The following is a 16,721-nucleotide window of genomic DNA, read 5'->3' as shown; positions in this document are numbered from 1 at the left end:
TAAGTGCTCAGTAAATATGATTGAATGAATGAATGCTATCACTGCTACTGAGGTTAGAGCGAAATTGGAAGGGTCATTTTTTAGTCTCCTTTCCGAATATTGGTTTGACAACTTCTGCTATATGTACTAATGTATGTAATATGTTTAATATGTAGTATTAAGCACTGTCTGGGTACAAAGCACTTTGCCAAATGCTGACAAATAATAATCAGATGTGATCTCTGGCCCCCAAGGGGCTCACAATCTTAAATAAATTGGGGAGAATGGGCTGGCAGCAGACACCGAAAAGAAGGTGAAAAGATTCAATCAATCAGTGGTATTTATTGAGCGTTTACTTCATGCAGAGGACTGTACTAAGCATTTGGGAAAGTCCAAGGCAGTAAAATTGGTAGTCTCGATCCCTGCCCATTAGGAGCTTAAAACCCAAAACATAAAAGACTTCTTTCCCTGACTAATCTCTCATCTTTCCCCATTATTCTCCCTCCCTCCATCACCTATGCATAGAAGTCCGTAACCCCAGTTGAAACCCCTACCGTGCTTAAATCCATAACCTTATACTCTTTTCCTTCCCCCTGCCCGTCTCGTTATCTCCTTCAGATCAAGAATTGTGTCTACCTACTCCATTGTACTCTACCACAAGCTTAGTTCAGTGCTGTACACAAAGTGAGTGCTCAATAAATACCACCGATTGTTCGGTAAGAGTCAAGGAGAAAGATAAAGGGACTGTGGCTGATGTTTTTTGCAAAAATTTAGTTAAAATGCATCGAAGTCCATGTGCTGGCATTCCTTTGAAATCTAGTTGGCTGAGTACTCCTTTAGGAAGTTTGACAGCAACTATAGTCCTAGGACGAGAAGCGGAATGGTCTAAATGGAAAGGGCTCGGGCTTGCCTACCGTTTGACCTTGTGCGAGTTACTTAACTTCTCTTGGCCTTGGTTTCCTGATCTGTAAAATGAGGAATGAATACCTTTTCTCCCTCCCTCTTAGACTGTGAAGCCCAAAAGGAACTAGGACATCACCCACCCGGATTATCTCGTAGCTACTGCAGTACGTGGCACGTAGTAAGCGCTTAACAAGTCCAGCACTTATTCTCTAATTGTGTCTTCTGGAGAGAGTATAAAAATCAGAAAATCCCAAGGGGCGGGGGGTGCGGAAAATCACTGAATTGGAGGTTGAAGATTCAGGGGAGGAAAAAGAGGAGCAATCACCCAAATACTTTATTCTGCCCAGGTCTCTAGAGCCTGCAACCTTCATATTTAATTGCATCAGTCTACAAACATAACTACAGTAAATTTACCCATGTGGCTGAGACTGGAAAAAATAACTTATCAGGGATTGCCACGTGGAATGTTTTGAAATGTCTAGGGTAACTGAGCCTGCTCCCTCTTTTCTATAGGGTTCACTCAAGCGGGGAAGAGGCTCAGATTGAACCAATCGACTCTCTTTGGAGCCAGAAAAGAGGAGCTAAAGGCAGGGAGTAGGTGACTGTCTCTTTGAAATGGTTTTCTGGCTTATACTGGATTAGGCAGAGCTGGGAAACCCAGAAGGTTTTGAAATGGGGAGATTACTCAGTGCACCAAGTTCCAACCACAGCCCTCCATTTTGCTCGGTTTTGGTTCTGAACAGTGGGGTGTTCGGACCCTGGGATTGAATGGCCGTCATGTCAGAGAGGTTACAGAAATGGGCTTCTGTCCCAAAACGTGAGGCACAAGGGTTGACCAAGAATCGCCGGGCTAAGTTTTGAAACATTAACTTTAACCCGATGCTAATTATATTATTTTTCTTTTTGAGGGTGGAAGGGCTTAAGGAAGCTGAGGAAAGATAAATTTGTCATCAAGAATAAATGTGAGGCTGTCACACTTTTGAAGGGCAAGCAGAGTCATTCACCTCTTTCAGGCCATCTAAATTCTCCAAAGTAGCAAGTAGCCCAGAAGAGGAGCCATTTTTTTTTAATATAGTATCTGTTACTACGTATCAAACGCTGTTCTGCAGGCTATGGTAGCTACAAGTTAATCAGGTTGGATGCAGTCCCTGTTCCACATGGGGTTCACAGTCTAAGTTGGAGGGTGGAAGGTTTAATGTCCATTTTACAGATGAGGTAACTGAGGCAAAGAGAAGTTAGGAGATTGTATGCTCATTGTGGGCAGGGAATGTATCCGTTTATTGTTATATTGTACTCTCCCGAGTGCTTAGTACAGTGCTCTGCACACAGTAAGCACTCACTAAATATGACTGAATGAATGAATGAATGACTTCTCCAAGGCCACACAGTAAACAAGAGACAGAGAAGGAATTAGAATCCAGGTCGTCTTTTTTTTAATGCTATACTGAGTACTTACTGAGTACTATGGTGAGCGCTTAACAAATACCGTAATTATTATTATTATTATTATGTGCCAAGCACTGTTCTAAGCACTGAGTTTAGATACAGGTAATTAGGTTGTCCCACATGGGGGTCAGAGTCTTAATCCCCATTTTACAGATGAGGCACAGAGAAGTGAAGTGACTTGCCCAAAGTCACACAGCTGACAAGCGGCCGAGCCGGACTTAGAACCCAGGTCCTTCTGACTTGCAAGCCCGTGCGCTTTCCACTAAGCCACGCTGCTTGGTCTCTTGGCTCCCAGTTCTGTGCATTATTGCTGGCCACTCTGCTTTTCTTATATTGTTCCTTTGTGATCTTTCTAATAATAATAATAATAATAATAATAATAATAATGATGATGATGGTATTTGTTAAGTGCTTACTATGTGCTGAGCACTGTTCTAAGCGCTGGGACAGGTACAGGGTAATCAGATTGTCCCATGTGAGGCTCACAGTCTTAATCCCCATTTTACAGATGAGGTAACTGAGGCACCGAGAAGTCAAGTGACTTGCCCAAAGTCACACAGCTGACAGGTGGTGGACCCGGGATTCTAACCCATGACATCTGACTCCTAAGCCTGTGCTCTTTCCACTGAGCCACGCTGCTTGCTCATCTTTGCTTGACATGTGGATTGGAAGATTTATGATTTTCTAGTTCAGATTACATGCTTTCTTCAAGCTATCTCCATTTCTTAACCTTCATTCACACTTCATTTTTAAGGCACCAATCACCATTTGTTCAATTGATATTTGCGGACAGACATTTATTATCCGCCGCTGTCCCATTTTGCTCTTTTTCACGGAAGCAGAATATGATTCATTAATCTGGTGAAAATGAGGTTGTAAAATTACTATCTCTCACTGTAGTTTTAGGGTGTATACGCATAGGAAATCTTGCCCTGTGGGGGTTTTTTTCCAATGTAAATGCAGCTGCTGATAATGATAATACAAGATAAAAATAGAAAAGGGTGAATGAAATGAAAGGCCTTTAGAGGATTAACACTTTCTGCTTCCCGAGCAATACCTTAAGAACATTTATTTCTTTTCAGCCATTTGAGAGAACTTCAGACCATGAACAAGACCATAACTGAGTCTAACCCAGTGTCCTCCAGCCTTTGTCCAGTGTCCAATAGTAGTAATACGATACTTGGATGAACCATATGATAATTATTATAATAATAAATAATGGTATTTGTTAAGCGCTTCCTATATGCCGAGCACAGTATCAAATGCTAGGACAGATGCAAGAAAATCAGGTTGGACACAGTCCCTGTCTCTCCTGGGGCACAAGTAGAACAGATATTTGATTTCCACTTTTCAACTGAGGAAACAGAGGCACAGAGATGTGTAGTGACTCATCCAAGGTCTCACAGCAGGCAAATGACTGAGCTGGAATTAGAAGGCAGGGCCTCTGCTCTTTCCACTAGGCCTCACTGCTTCCTGGTGGTTGCCTTTCGAGATACCCTTAATAATACTAATTATTATGGTATTAAGCACTTGCTAGGAGCCAAAGGGCTGTGCCAGTTAGATAGAGGATAATCAGATTGTATACAATCCCTGTCTCACATGACCTTGGGCAAGTCATTTGACCCCTCAGGGCCTTTCTTTAAGAAAGAGGAAAAGCAGGGATCTTGTCCCCCAGCTTAAAGATGAAGAAACTGAGGCCCAGATTGCTCAGGGGACTTTCCCCAGGGTGAGATGCATCTCCAAGACTCCTAACCTTCCCTCTAATAATTTTTTCTTAATTGAGCTTCATGGTATTTAGTGTATTTGTCACTGACAGGAAACCCAATCCAGACAATCATGAGTGTGGTAAATTTTTCTTAAATACCAGTTTTCCTTTCTAAACCTCAGCGTTCTTAGCAGTCCCATTGAGATTTTAAGTGAAGTGTATGTTCATTTGTCATGTGGGTGATATGGTCCGGTATGCATATTAATTGCTCCCTGTTGAGTTGTTTTGGCCAACATTTTGTCCAAGATTCCCTAAATATCTTCAAGGTGGCTCTCTAGTCTGTCCTGAAGATGTCCAGTTAAAACCCAAAGACCATGTCCTATGGAAAGCAGCGTGGCTCAGTGGAAAGAACCTGGGCTTTGGAGTCAGAGGTCATGGGTTCGACTCCCGGCTCTGCCACTTGTCGGCTGTGTGACTGTGGGCAAGTCACTTAACTTCTCTGTGCCTCAGTGACCTCATCTGTAAAATGGGGATTAACTGTGAGCCTCACGGGGGACAACCTGATTACCCTGTATCTCCCCCAGTGCTTAGAACAGTGCTCTGCACATAGTAAGCGCTTAACAAATACCAACATTATTATGTCCTGAAGCAGCCAACCGCCAAAATGCGAAGTTTGTATGGAAAGGCAACTGCCTGCCATCTATCAGCAGTCCAAGAACTGTAAATATAGGCTGTCCGTGCTTCCTGGGTTAGCTGGGCTAGCCTTGGAATTTTGGGTGGCCGTCCTGGACAATTTTACGAAAGTATCCAAATGTTTTGGAACTGCTAAACTGGGAAGTTACCCACTCTCAGTTGTCCTTACTTTAAATGCCTGAACTTCTGCAAACAGGCTAGAGCATGCTTCGACATGCCAAAGAGTTGTTAATAATCGTAATTGTGGTATTTGTTAAGTATTTACTATGTGCCTAGCACCGTACTAAACGCTGTCTCATATGGGGCTCACAGACTAAGGGGAAGTCAGTCAGCCAGTTAATCGTACTTATTGAGTGTTTACTGTGTGCAAAGCACTATATCGAGCGCTTGGAAGGGTACAATAGAACAATATGACAGACACATTCCCTGCCCACAATGAATTTACCGTTTTACAGATAAGGAAACTGAGGCACAGAGAAGTTAAGGGACTTGCCCAAGGCCATATAGCAGGCAAGTGGTAGAGCTGGAAATGGGACCTGCGTATCCAGACCCCCAGGCACCGTGCTCTTTCTACCAGGCCAGGGTGGGTCTGGGTCATCCAGAGAGAACCTCTAACCCTCAGCACCTCGCAGAGCTGGGGTAAAGGGTTTGATCATTCTGCCTCCGTTGATCAGTGTTATTTATCGAGCGCTTACGGCGGGCAGAGCACTGTACTAAGCGCTTGGGAGAGTTCGCTTATAACAGAGTTGGGAGCCACGTTCTCTGCCCACAGGGAGCTCACAGCTTCCCCGGTGGCCCCCAAGTGGGAGTCTCCCCATCCCAGAGAAGTCCAGCTGGGCCAGCAGGCATTCACTTCCCCAACCCCTGGGCCCGACGCCAGGGTCTTAAACGCTCAGTGGCCAGCCCCCGTGCATTCTCCGTTGGGGATGTGAAACATCTTTGCCTTGTCAGCATGTTCTGGCTGCCAGGCACCGTCCTCCCTCCCCCTAATCACCGTTGTGCCTCCCTCAAAGTAGTAGATAGCCTTGGGGTTTGTTAGCTCTGGGGCAACAGGTACTGTTTGGTGTACCAAGCCTCCTTTATGTAATCAATCAATAGTTTTTATTGTGAGAAGCAGCGTGGAGTAGTGGATAGAGCACAGGCCTGGGAGTCAGAAGGTCATGGGTTCTAATCCCTGCTCCGCCACTTGTCTGCCGTGTGACCGTGGGCAAGTCACTTCACTTCTCTGTGCCTCGGTTCCCTCACCTGTTAAAAGGGGTTCGAGACTGTGATCCCCACGTGGGACGGGGACTGTATCCAACTCAATTTGCTTGTGTCCACCCCAGTGCTTAGTACGGCTCCTGGCATATAGTAAGCACTTAACAGATGCCATAATTATTATTATTATTATTGAGTGCGCTTGGAAAAGTACCATTCAACAGAATCAGCAGACACGTTCCCTGCCCAGAACGAACTTACAGCCTAGAGATGGTATTTGTTAACTGTTTACTGTGTGTCAAATATTCTTCAAAGCGTTGGGGTAGGTATAAGTTAATTAGGTCGACACAGTCCCTGTCCCGCATGGGGCTCACAGTTTAAATAGGAGAAATAACGGCTATTTAATCTCCATTTTACATTTTAGGAAACTTGGGTGCAGAGAGGTTAAGTGACTTGCCTTAGGTCACACAGCAAACAAGTGGCGGAGCTGGGATTAGAACCCAGGTCCTCTGACTCTCAGGCCTGTGCTCTCTCCACTAGGACACACTGCTTCACTTTTCTTCCTTCCATAGGAGCTGGGATGAGGAGGCCTTAAGGAGGGGAAAGTGAGGGCGTGTGGGACTAAACAAAGCATCTCTGAAATCAAAGATGTTACCCCACGTTGGCAGGATTTCTGAGAAACATTTACAGATGATGCACGTGCACACGCTCTGTCCCACACACACGTACGAAAAGAAGCAGTGCCTCCCTCTTTCTCGAATGTTCTCTTTTTTTAAAAAAAAAAATGTTGAGTAAGCTAATCTTACAGGAATATCTCAAAAAACTTCCTTTGAATGCAGTACACGTGAAGTGAAATGGAGGTAGTGCTACTCAGTGGCAGTAGTAGTAGTGCCACTGAGTAGCCTGAGCTGGTTGAAGTCTTGACCAAAACTTTCCAGGACACAAGACAGTTTGAACATAATAATAATTATGTGTGGTATTTGTTAAGCCCTTACTAAGGGCCAAGCACCGTACGATGTACTGGGGTGATTACAAGTAAATCGTGTTGGACACGATCCGTCCCGTTAGGGGCTCACGGTCTCAATCCCCATTTTACAGAGGAGGTAACTGAGGCCCAGAGAAGTGAAGTGACTTACCCAAGGTCATACAGCAGACAAGTGGTAGAGCCGGTAGTAGAATCCATGACCTTCTGACTCCCAGACCCCATGCTCTACCCATTACACCGTGCTGCTTGTCTATGCAAGCAGTCTTCTCCTTCTTCCTATGTCCATCCTCTCTTCTTCCTCCTCCCTTTTCTCTCCCTCCATCTTCCTCTTGAACAGTGCTCTGCACATAGTAAGCGCTTAACAAATACCAACATTAGCTTCTCCTTCATTCCTCTTCCTCCTCCCCCTCATTCATTCAGTCATTTATTGAACATTTGCTGGGTGCAGAGCACTGTACTAAGCGCTTGGGAGAGTACAATACAACAATAAATAGACACATTCCCTGCCCACAATGAGCTCACAGTCTAGAGACAGTTCTGTTTCCTCCTCCTCCTCCTCTTGTTCCTCTTCCTCGTCCTTCTCCTTTCCCCTCCTTTCTCATCCCCCCTTTCTCCTCCTCCTCTTCTTCTTCCTCCTCCTTTCCAGAGGGCAGTAAGGTTGTTCACAGAACAGTCTATTTACTTTGGTCCCCGCTATTGACTCATTTAACCAGGATTAATATTTTTACATATTTGTTTTTCATTTGTGGAGGTGATTCAGAGAGAGCGTCTTAGCATTAATTGCTTCATCAGCCAGACTTGAGTCATCTTTCAATTGTCTTATTAGCTTAACTGAATGGAAAAAAAAAAGCCCTTTATCTCAGCTCCTGAGGCCTTCAGCAGACTTTGCATACTTCGCTGGAAGGGGCTAGTGGCGCATTTCATTCCTTGAGTGAGAAAATGCAGAGACCGAAAACCTCACTCAGGGAGCGTGTCTGTTATATTGTACTCTCCCAAACGCTTAGTATAGTGCAGTATACACAGTAAGTGCTCAATAAAAACAGTTGACTGACTCACTCACTCATTCCCCTGCCATCTTCGCCTTCCCCCCACCCACCCCTGCCATCTTCAGCTGCGGAGCGAATAGAAATAGTGACAAATGTTATTTCACTTCTTCCTTGCAGACCAGAAAGAGCTTTTTAAGGCAAGTAGAGGGCAGACACTTAGAAATAAGGTGAAAGGGGTTGGTCGATTACTCTCCCAAATTTCTCCTCTTCTGGCATTTCTCTGTCTAGTCTAGACTGTAAGTGGCTTGAGGGCAGGGATCATGCCTCCTTCCCTCTCGTGCTCTCCAAAGTCCTCAGTACAGTGCTCCGCACGTTGTAGGTACCCAATAAATATTACTGATTAATCCATTTAAACTGGCCACAAAACTGTGACCTGTGGTAATCTCTTTGCGTCTCTCCCTTCTAGAGTGTAAGCCTGTTGAAGGTAAGGATCCTGTTTGCTAATTCTGTTGTAGTTTCCCAAGTGCTTACTTAGCACAGTGCTCAGTACTCGCTTAGTGCACAGTTTTGATTCACTGATTGATTGGTTCTCTTTGGAGTGTAGCTCCCTCCTAGCCCTGCCTTCATTTCTTTCTCCTTCCTCTTTGGCTCGTTCCTCTCCCCTCTGTTTCTCTGTCACTTTACCCTGTTTTCCTTCAAAACTTGGCTCGATCGAACTCTGCTCGCCAAGCACTTTCCCTTCCACATTTGTGGTGTCTTCTTCCAGAGTGTGGATTCTCAGTGCTGAGCTGTTCCCAGCCCTGGTCTGAGTGCTGCCTCTTTAGGAGTAGTAGTAATTCGATAGTAGTAACTGTGATTTTATCTTAAACACTTTCTGTATGTCAAGGATTGTGCTAAATCCTGGGGTAGAAACAATCACATCAGACACGGTCTCTGCCCAACGTGAGTTTCACGGTCAGAGAGAGAGGAAGAACAGGTATTTAATCCCCATCTGACATATGAGGAAATTAAGGTACAGTTAGGTGACTTGGCCAAGGTAACAGTAGCGGAGCTGGGATTAGAACCCAGGTCTCCTGATTTAAAGCGAAATGAATTGAGTTCTCACTGGAGCTTGGGAAAGTACAACTGTTGCCCTTAACTTGTTCCCTGCCCACATGGAATTTATATTCTAATAAAGGAGCTTACACCCCCCATTGTAAACTCCTTAAGGGCAGGGATCATATCGGCTGAATTGTGTTGTACTCCACCATCTGCTTAGATTAGAGCTCCACACTCAGTCAGGATCCAATTAATACTTTTGATCGGTTGACTGATGGAGGAGTCAGACGTGAAAATAGTTATGAAGAGTGGGATTAGAATAACTAATTGAATATACATAATAATATCAACATTTACATATATCAGAGCTGGAAAACATACAGGCAAAGGCCACCAAGATGATCAAAGGGATTTAGAACAGTGTTTGGCACATAGTAAGCGCTTAACAAATACCGTCACCATCATCATCATCATCAAAGGGAAAAGCAGCATGGCGTAGTGGATAGAGCACAGGTCTGGGAGTCTGGAGAAGCAGCGTGGCTCAGTGGAAAGAGCATGGGCATTGGAGTCAGGGCTCATGAGTTCGAATCCCAGCTCTGCCACTTGTCGGCTGTGTGACTGTGGGCAAGTCACTTAACTTCTCTGTGCCTCAGTTCCCTCATCTGTAAAATGGGGGTTAAGACTGTGAGCCCCACGTGGGACAACCTGATTCCCCTATGTCTACCCCAGCGCTTAGAACAGTGCTCGGCACATAGTAAGCGCTTAACAAATACCAACATTATTATTATTAAAGCTCATGGTTTCTAATCCCGGCTCCACCACTTGTCTGCTGTATGACCTTAGGTAAGTCACTTCACTTCTCAGTGCCTCAGTTACCTCGTCTGTAAAATGGGAATTGAGACCGTGAGTCCCATGTGGGTCAGGGACTGCGTCCAACTCAATTTGCTTGTATCTACCCCGGGTCCCCAAGATACACTGCACGCACCCACAGTGATCCGTGTGACATCATCACATGACTTTGCCCGTGCCCACGGTGATGCATGTGATGGCACCACGATTCACTGCTCCTGAATGGTGTGGGGTTACCCACGGGGAGTTCTCGGTGGAGCTGCTCTGTGGGCAGGTTTCACGTGACTGGGTCAGCCCGAGAGGGCTCCCAGGGCCAACAGGTACACATGCATTGGCACCAGTTTAGTCGCAGTCCCAGGTTTGACCATTCAGCCACCGAGCTGAAGCCATTGTTTTTGGGCTTTGCCGGTCCGTTGGTCCCGTCTCCTTCCCGGGAATGTTTCAGAGTCGAAATCAGGTAAGAATGTCTCTCATTTTATGTCTCCGTTTCCCCCGACCCTGGGTTGGGTTTGGGGGTTCTTCATCCCAGGGAAACCGTTAGACCTATTGTGAATCACGGCCCAAACGGAGAGCGGTGAAGACGCTAGAGGAGCTGGTTAGGTCGACTCTGGCCAGTAGAACTTGGAGATGGTAAGGGTTGGATGTTTTCGGTGCCGGCTTGGTTGGCATTTTCAAATTGGATTCTTCTCACCAAACACCACAGATCACAGGAAGCCACGTGGCTCAGTGGTTAGAACAAATCTATGGTAGGCAGGGAATGTGTCTTTTATATTGTTGTGTTGAAAGAGAAGCAGCGTAGCATAGTGGATGAGAGCACAGGCCTGGAGTCAGAAGGACCTGGATTCTAATTCCGGTTCCACTTCTTGTCTGCTGTGTGACCTTGGCAGGTCACTTAATTTCTCTGCACCACAGTTACCTCATCTGTAAAATGGGGATTAAGACTGGAGTCCCACGTGGGACAAGGACTGTATCCAACCTGATTACCCCAGCGCTTAGATTAGTGCTTGACAGATAATAAGCGCTCAGAAAGCACCATCATCTTCACAGGTAGCTCTGGCCCTCTCTAGGTTGTGCTTCTGTTAGGAGAGGCAGAGAAGAGATGTGAGGGCCACCAGGGAGAGGGAGTTGATTTCCTCTCTCCCACCTTTTGTGGCCAGAGCGTAGTGGAGACCGTGCTGGGTTTCTGACACTGACCCAGCTTGGCCCGCCCCAGGGGCAGCGTAAAGAGGAACACACTAGTTCGGTCCAGTCAGATCCCTCTCTGTAATTTCATGTGTCAGCTTCCCCTTTCGTTTTCACGTGGTGTTGCGTTTCCTTGTGATTATGAGGATATTGGCGTAGATAAGCAGCGTGGCCTAGTGGAAAGAGCACGGGCCTGGGAGTTAGAGGACGTGGGTTCTAATCCCAGCTCTTCCACATGTCTGCTGGGTGAAGTCATTTAGCTTCTCTGTGCCTCATCTGTAAAATGGGGATCGAGCCTGTGAGCCCTACATGGGACGGGGACTGTGTCCAACCTAATCACCTTGTATCTACCCCAGTGCTTAGAACGGTGCTTGGCACACAGTAAGCGCTTAACAAATACCACAATTATTATTAGTATTATTAGATGTCAGTCTGGTCTGGCTGCTCACAGAGGCCTTGATACTAGGGAGCCTGTTTGGATTGACTTGTTCAGTATCCAGCGAAGAAGCATTTTCCTGGGGAAAGTACCGCCTGGTGGCTGGTGTGGGGGTATTTAGTTTTCTTGGGCCCCTTTCTGGGAGACCAAGGAGTTAGCAAGGAGCCCCCTCTGATGATATTTTAATAGGGGCTCTCCCCTTTCTCCCTCCCCCTTCCCCACATTCCCTCCAGCCTCTATCTGAGATCCTGATTATGTGCCCTCCATCTTGACTAGGTGGTCATCATATGTCGCCTGACAATAATGCTGATTGTCAAGACCGTCAAGCCTCTAGACTGTAAGCTCCTCGTGGGCAAGTGACATGTCTACCAACTCTATTATATTGTCCTCTCCCAAGCACTTATTACAGTGTCTGCGCACAGTAAACGTTCAACAAATCGATTGCTTGTGGTTACAGCCCGGTGGCCAGGAACGATTGGAGAAGCAGCGTGGCTCAGTGGAAAGAGCACGGGCTTTGGAGTCAGAGGTCATGGGTTCAAATCCCAGCTCTGCCACTTGTCAGCTGGGTGACTGTGGGCAAGTCACTTCACTTCTCTGGACCTCAGTTACCTCATCTATAAAATGGGGATTAAGACTGTGAGCCCCACGCGGGACAACCCGATTCCCCTGTGTCTACCCCAGCGCTTAGAACAGTGCTCTGCACATAGTAAGCGCTTAACAAATACCAACATTATTATTAACGATCATTCCGTCGTCAGTTGTACCATCGCCACTGCCGCACGTTCGCCCCCTCTCACCCTGTTCCTTGATTTTTGAGGACGGAAAAAATATTATTTTTGTGATGGGGGACACTCTGGGGAAGGACGAGGAGTAGGGTCAGAATGTGGGCTGGGTCAAGCAAACTCCGTGGAAAGAAGAGATGAGGGAGAGCGTGGGGCAAAGCGGTTACTGTAATTCCCTGAGTGACTATGTATGCCACACTTGGGTGACTCTATCAGTCAATTGTATTTAGAATACTTACTCTTTGCAGAGCACTGTATTAGACGCTTGGGGAAGTACACTATAATAGAGTAGGTAGACATGCTCCCTGCCCGCAAGTTTACTGTCTGAAGAGTGTAATAGAAGAGATGCAGTCTTAGTATAGTGTCTGGCACTTAACTAGTTTGTGTTTTGTATTTTTTTAAATCATCAGACAAATAAGCATGAGGGCTTCTTATTTCTTCTGATACTAACTGGGAGTTTTGAACAAAAGCTCTTACAACTAATTTGTGGCAGTTCCTGACTCTGGAATGTGATAGCCAAGTTTTGTGAGACTGGGGAATCGGTATCTCGGAACTGGATAAAATCAGCTGACAGCACTCTTCTCTGGGCTGATAGAGTAATAGTTCCTCTAGGAACTGGCCGGGATATGGGAAGCAGCAGACAGGATTAAAGGAGACAGGAAATGAAGAGTAATTTCATTGCTTCTTTTTTATTATTATTATTATCATTTTTTAACCCACTGACCCGGCATGTTCAAACAGTACTTCTTTCCTTGGTGGAAATGTGAGTTTGATTTTGTCTATCACGTGAGGAGACTAGAACCCTGGCTTATTTTTAAGGCCTACAGTTTTTTCTGGTACCTGTATATATCGGCATCTTTCTGCGAGCAAGATTCTTCTTCAGGAGGAAAAGTACAATATTTTTTCACTCTCGTTAAGCTGTGTCATAGGGTCTTTGTCACATGGTTTTCTCTGCTGGGCCCAGCAATCCTCAGTAACTTTTCTTCCCAAGGATAGCGAGGCTGCCTGGTAATAAACATAGTTGTGGTATTAGTTAAGTGCTTACTACGTGCCACGTGCTGTGCTAAGCGATGGGGTAGATTAAAAATACGGTCAGATTGGCCCCAGTCCCCGGCCCGCATGGGCTCACAGTTGAAGGGGGAGGGTGCCACCCCTTTTTTCTTTTTATGGTATTTATTAAGCACTTAATACATGCCAGGCACCATACTGGGGTAATTAAATGGTGACTTGCTGTGTGACCGTGGGCAAGTCCCTTTACATCTCTGTGCCTCAATTAACATCATCTGTAAAATGCAGATTAACACTGTGAACCCCAAGTGGGACATGGACTGTGTCCAACCTGATTAGCTTGTATCTACCCCAGCGCTTACTACAGTGCTTGGCATGTAGTAAATTCTTAACAAATACCATGAACAAAACAATCCCGGGGAGACTCAGGGAAGCAGAATTTAGTACTGTCTCTATAAATGGGACATTCCACCTTACACTACCAGGCTCTCCTGCTCACTTAGCAATTTTCTTTGTTCTTTATCTTCCTCAGGAGTGAACAGAGAACCTGTGCCCTATCTACAGGCGAAAAGGACAAACCAAAAACCTCAGTGTTGGGGATGGTGGCTGCAGAATTACAACAGCCCAAAGAGCACATTAGAGCAACCAATCAATTATTTTTACTGAGTACCTACTGTGCTCCCAGGGGAGAGTATAATAGTATGAGCAGATTTGATCCCTACCCTCAAGAAGTTTACAATCTAGTGAAGGTGCTTGAATCTGTTGACAATCAATCAATCGTATTAGTGCCTGGCACACAGTAAGCGCTTAACAAATATCATAATTATTATTATTATTTATTGACTCCTATTGTGTATGTGAATACAATAGAAGTAGTAGTCCTGATACCTGCCTGCGAGGATCTTACAGTCAAATGACATTTATTCAGCTGTATTAATTGAGGCTTACTGTGCGAACAGCACCTTGCTAAGCACTTGGGAGAGTAAAATTAAGGTTAGCAAATGCGATCCCGGCCCTTGAAGAGCTTATAACCTAGATTCAGGCAGAACTTGGGGACTTCCTCTTCTTAGTTCTGTCCAGCTCGATCACCTGCCCAGTATTCATTCATTCAATAGTATTTATTGAGCGCTTACTATATGCAGAGCATATATGCATTCCAACTAAGCGCTTGGAATGTACAAATCGGTAACAGATAGAGACAGTCCCTGCCCTTTGACGGGCTTACGGTCTAATCGGGGGAGACGGACAGACAAGAACAATAGCAATAAATAGAATCAAGGGGATGAACATCTCATTAAAACAATAGTAAATAATTAGAATCAAGGCGATGTATATTTCATTAACAAAATAAATAGGGTGATGAAAATATATACAGTAGAACGGACGAGTACAGTGCTGAGGGGATGGGGAGAGGGGGAGGAGCAGAGGGAAATGGGGGGGAAAAGAGGGTTTAGCTGTAGAGAGGTGAAGGGAGGGGGTAGAGGGAGTAGAGGGATAAGGGGAGCTCAGTCTGGGAAGGCCTCTTGGAGGAGGTGAGCTTTAACAGTAATTCCGTTGTAAGCTCCCAAGTGCTTAGTGCAGTGCTCTGCCCGGAATAAGCACCAGTATATATTGCTATTACTACTGATTGATTGGCACTGTTTTCAGGCTCCATGTCTCTGCCTGCCAAACTTGGACTGGACACCATTATTTGTAAGCTAATTGTAGGCAGAGAATGTGTTCACCACTTCTGCTACATAATGCTCTCCCAACTGCTTAGTACGGAGCTGGGTACACAGTAAGCACTTAATAAATACCATTGATTGATTATCACCCAGAGAACGGAGTGGAGCTGGAACTAGAATAACATCCAAAACAACATGGGAGATATTCTCCTGCTCTGGTCAGGGCGAACCATACTTGACAGAGGTTTTCCAGCTACAATCCAGGACGAATTGAACTCCCTGCTTCTCCCTAGCCTTGAGTAAGGATGAAAAACAAGATCCTTGCTTTGGTGTAGTGAATCATTCTGTTTTCGTTTTCTCTTCTGAAATCCACGGCCTGCTCGCCATGTGTGTTTAATAAAAATTTAATTAAAAGAGAGAGTGAGAATACATATTGGGCTTCTTAATAACAATTTATTTTCTGTCTTGGGAAAGATTGTCTTTTTATTCAACCGATCTTCTAAGGTGCCATTCTGTTCATTGAAGTGGCATCTTTCGTGATGATTTCAGAAGGATTTATTTTTAAATCTCACTTCTCAGTTTGCCTTCTACTAAGACCACTTAGAATTCCATTTTGTAGTTTTTTACCCTCTGCGTATAGGTATGTACAGAAGGTTTGGACAGGGTAGAAATCACAGGAGTTCTAGAGCGTCAAGCCTATTCTTAACGTTCGCAGTCCCCTGAGCCCCGAGTGAGTTTTGCAAGGAGGGCCGTGAGTCTGTTTTGGAAAAGAGTGCCATGGTGTCTGTTTCTCCTCATCATTTCTCTGTCTCTGCACTGCTGACTCACGTTTCCTGGTCCATCAGTCTCCTTCGAAGTCGAACCACACTCCCGGGCTCCTCTCTGCCGTAGTCCACACTGGAATTTTTTTTTTTTTTTTATTAACTTGAAAGGCTCAAAACGTACGTCAACCCAAAAAGAAATATGCGGCGAAACTGAAAATCTCCACACGGGTAGACTGAAGCTGTCTGTGTTCTGCCTCTCAACTGCCCTTTGGTTATTGAGCCCTAGGATCCCAGCAGCTAATGTTTATTTAATCGATTTTTTTTCCTCCTCTGAGAATTGACTGGCTGGAAAGGGAGTGACTCAGTTTGGAAAACTATTCTCCCTTCTACTTAGATTGCGAGTCCTGTGTGGGTCAGGGGCTGTGTCCAACCTGGTTATCTGGTATCTACCCCGGTGCTTAGTTAAGTGTGTGGCCCATAGTAACTGCCTAACAAATTCTGCAATTTTAGTATTATTAATTTATTAATAATAATAAAAAATGTTGGTCAGTAAAGTCAGGTGGCTAAGAGATTAGACTGCAGGGCTTTAGAATTTTTTTTATGGTAGTGCTTACTATGTGCCAGGCGCTCTACTAAGCACTGAGGTAGATACAAGGTAACTAGGTGGCACATGATCCATATCCCACATGAGGATCACAGTATCAATCCTCATTTTACCGATGAGACAGCTGAGGCACAGAGAAATGACTTGCCCAAGGTCACTCAGCAGACAAGTGTTGGAGCTGAGATTAGAAGCCAGGTCCTTCTGACTCCTAGGCTTGTACTCGATCCATTAGACCAAAAAATGGCATTGTGGCTAGAGCACGGGCCCGGGAGTGAGAAGGCCGTAGGTTGTAATGCCGGCTCTGGCACTTATCTGCTGTGTGGCCTTGGGCAAATCACTTCACTTTTCTGTGCCTCAGTTACCTCATCTGTAAAATGGGGATTGAGACTGTGAAGCCCATGTGGGACAAGGAGGACTCTGCCCAACCCAATTTGCTTATGTCCATCCCAGCACTTAGTACAGTGCCTGGCACATGGTAAGCGTATAAAAAATTCCACAAT

At 45.3% G+C, this 16,721-nt stretch overlaps 1 protein-coding gene and 1 long non-coding RNA gene across 7 annotated transcripts in view; one reads left to right on the top strand and one right to left on the bottom strand.

The window, feature by feature from the left end:
• Positions 1-16,721, top strand: part of ATXN1 (ataxin 1) — a 282,751-nt gene that overhangs the window by 44,184 nt on the left and 221,846 nt on the right. The gene's annotated exons all lie outside the window — the stretch shown is intronic.
• On the bottom strand, positions 12,852-15,866 carry LOC114807326. Its single transcript, XR_003755370.1, has 2 exons — positions 15,682-15,866; positions 12,852-13,186 (listed from the first exon to the last, which is right to left on the bottom strand). It is a non-coding gene; the product is annotated as an uncharacterized LOC114807326 (long non-coding RNA).

This window comes from Ornithorhynchus anatinus, chromosome X2 (assembly GCF_004115215.2).
Source record: "Ornithorhynchus anatinus isolate Pmale09 chromosome X2, mOrnAna1.pri.v4, whole genome shotgun sequence".
NCBI lineage: Eukaryota > Metazoa > Chordata > Mammalia > Monotremata > Ornithorhynchidae > Ornithorhynchus > Ornithorhynchus anatinus.
The sequence above is the reverse complement of the archived record's forward strand: the minus strand, read 5'-3'. Positions and strand labels throughout refer to the sequence as shown.